The sequence below is a fragment of the Panthera tigris genome, chromosome X (assembly GCF_018350195.1).
Source record: "Panthera tigris isolate Pti1 chromosome X, P.tigris_Pti1_mat1.1, whole genome shotgun sequence".
NCBI classification, from domain to species: domain Eukaryota; kingdom Metazoa; phylum Chordata; class Mammalia; order Carnivora; family Felidae; genus Panthera; species Panthera tigris.
The window spans coordinates 29,718,605-29,721,754 of record NC_056677.1 but is presented as its reverse complement, the minus strand read 5'-3'; the positions used below and the strand labels follow the sequence as shown (position 1 = coordinate 29,721,754).

The 3,150-nt window shown below is 38.4% G+C and overlaps 1 pseudogene; it reads right to left on the bottom strand.

The window, feature by feature from the left end:
* Positions 1-288: 288 nt before the first annotated feature.
* On the bottom strand, positions 289-1,452 carry LOC102950312 (annotated as a pseudogene).
* Positions 1,453-3,150: the final 1,698 nt, after the last annotated feature.

The window sequence follows — 3,150 nt, the reverse complement described above, 5'->3', positions numbered from 1 at the left end:
GACACTTTTACTTGGAAAACTACAACACTAGTATACAAATCAAGTGTTAACACATTTAACATTTGCTTATTGAAAGTAATGCCATAAAGTCCAATAGGATTAAACAGGTTTTACTTTTATTTCCCTCACAAAAACATAAAAAATTATGGTAAGGGAACTTAACAGGAAATTTTAAAAAGGTGATACATTATTTCCTTTTAGTAGCCCTTGGGTATTTATGGCAGAAAAGGTCCCACTTTTTTGTTTGTTTCTTTTAACGGGGATTTTGGTCCAAGGTTTTGTTTGTTTTTAATATCTGCTTCTTCTTCCCCCTCTATCAGACTGGCTTCCTCCACAGCTACCACTACTAGGTGCTCTGCAGCTTGCAGTGCTGTAGGAATCACATGGAAGGGGATACATCCTTTCTATAGAAAGGGAAAGCTCTCTTTCTTGTGTGCCAACTGTATCATTTGAGTAGAGATCACTTCAGCTGCCTGAGTAACTGTCTTGACTTCCACCATATCCATTATGTGAGCTGCTGTAATCATAGCGACTACTTCCACCATAAGATGGCAGGGGCCATTGCATAGGTGGAGCACTATGTGAGTTACCATAACTTTCATATGAATCTCTATAGGAAGCTCCACTCGGAAGATCTGAATAGTTAGGATCAGGACCATAGCCATCTCTATCACTATAGCCTCTTGATGGGTAGTCATCATGTGAACTGGAATGATGATAATCACAGTAGGTAAAATCTCTTGGTGGTGATGCATAATCCCTTGTATCACAAGAATTTGGGTAATCTCTGGTTGAATAGCTGCCTTTAGTATAATACCCATCATCCCTTGGGGACAAACAAACACCTCTACAAGAGGGCAGGGGTTCACTTCAAGGTGGGCCTTCATAACTATCTCTTCCACATTGCACAGGAGCTCTTCTTTCCACTGCACTGCTGCTGCAAACTGGTCTGAAAGGGGAATATCTTTATGAGTAGGACAGCTACTTCATGGTGGTGATCCTTGTTACTGGAAGTGGTCACCTGGAAGAACTTAGGTTAAAATTCATGGAATAGCCACCATCATCCATGTGCCTTCAACGTGAGGGAGGTCCCTTGGTTCTTCCACTTCCCCCTCTTCCACCTCTAAGACCTCTTGAAGGGCCTCTGCTTCTTGGAGGTGGAGGTGGTCCACATCTACCACTTTCAAATGATGGTTTAGTTGCTTCTTCTACCTTGATGGCTTTCCCATCTAAGGACTTTCCATTCATGTCTCTGGCTGTATCCTTAACACCTGCTGGGCTTTCAAATGTGACAAAAGCGAATCCTCTTGATTTGTTGGTTTCACCATCTTTCACCACTAGAACTTCCACTATTCATCCACATTTATCAAACAATGCTTCAAGGGCTTTCTCGTTTGTTTCTGTATTAAGATCACCAATGAGAAGTTTTCCTGGGCCACCTGCTTCAACCATTTTTTTCCCTGGTGAGAGTTGGAGGGGAGATGATGATTTCAAGCTCTTACAAGCTTGCAGGCAGGGACTTTTCAGCAGCTCAGCACTAGGGAGGGCTGCTGGTTCTAAGAACATTAGAAGGAAGCTGCTAGCACTACTGCATAACAAGGGTGAACCTCATATCAAATTTTAATTCAATAAATTAATTGGCTACCTATTTGACTTTATGACATTGCTTTCAATAAGCAAATGTTAAATGTGTTAAGACTTGACTTGTGTACTAGTGTTGCAATTTTCCAAGTAAAAGATTAAAATTCTCCTATAACAGCATAGAAAACTTCTTCTGTTATAACACAGGAGAAAACAACATGTAGGCTTTAAATACAATACACAACTTCATAGTTTGAGTATAGCTTATCTGATCAACAGGATATATATGGGTATGCAAAATTCCATTAACTTTGCTAACTCTTAATATTTGTACCCATGTTTTAAAGGAGAAATAACATTAATTTTACTGTTTTTGAAATAAATATGGAAAGAAGTTAAACATATACTCTTGACATACAATAATTAAGCATATTTTTAATGGCAATATTCCTTTAGAAGTTAAATTTATTAGAGTCTACATATAATTTACTTAATGTAATACTATCATTTTCTCATATGTACTATAATGTATAGATGTAGATTATAGATGTAATGACCAATATACTCCTCAAAAATTATTTATTTTTATGTAGAAAAAATATGTTCAAACTTTAAACAAAATACTGAAAATGAAAATGGTCTGTCACATTATGCCAACATATGGCCATGTAAAGATATCAGGCTTCTCCTATTTTATCAAGGTAATCAACAATTTCAAGTAAATTTATTTTGTGAAAGTTAGTCATTGAATAAATATTGCATATAAGCTCTGTGGAATTTTTTCTTATGGGTGAGGTTATGGATTTATAAAGAATTATATAAATTACATTCTTTCATGGTATTCTGAGAATAATTAGGGAGATTAATTGGTCTTCCATATGTTGCTCAGGAAAGACATATTTCTTTCTTTCTTTTTAAAATATAATATATGGGGGCGCCTGGGTGGCTCAGTTGGTTAAGTGTCTGACTTGGGCCTAGGTCATGATCTCATGGTTCACCGAGTTCAAGCCCCACATCAGGCTCTGATGTGCTGACAGCTTGGAGCCTGGAGACTGCTTCGGATTCTCTGTCTCCCTCTCTCTCTGCCTCTCTCTCTCTGTCTCTGTCTCTCTCTGTCTCCCTCTCAAAAATGAATAAACATTACAAAAATAAATATAGTATATGACACGTACTGTAATAACCATCCTCCAAGATGGCCCCCAGTACTTCACATTTTGGATATGTATGCCCCTTTATAGCTTCCTCCCATATTGAAGAGGTGTCCAACGGTGTGTGACTTCCAAAGTGAGGTCATAAAAGGCAGTGCAGTTTCCACCTTGCTTTCTCTTGGATTACTTCTTCTGTGAGAAGCAATTTGACAGATGGTAAAAATAACTAAAGAAGCCCATGGATAGGCAAAGTAGGGAAGAGCTGAGTCCTCCTCCCAAAAGCCAGCACTAGACATGTGAGTGAGGTACCATAGAAACAGATTCTCTAGCTCTAGTCAATTCTTCAGATATTGGCAGCCTTGGCTGACATGTGACTGAACATCATGAGAGACCCTAAGCCAGATCCACCCTGCTAAATTGC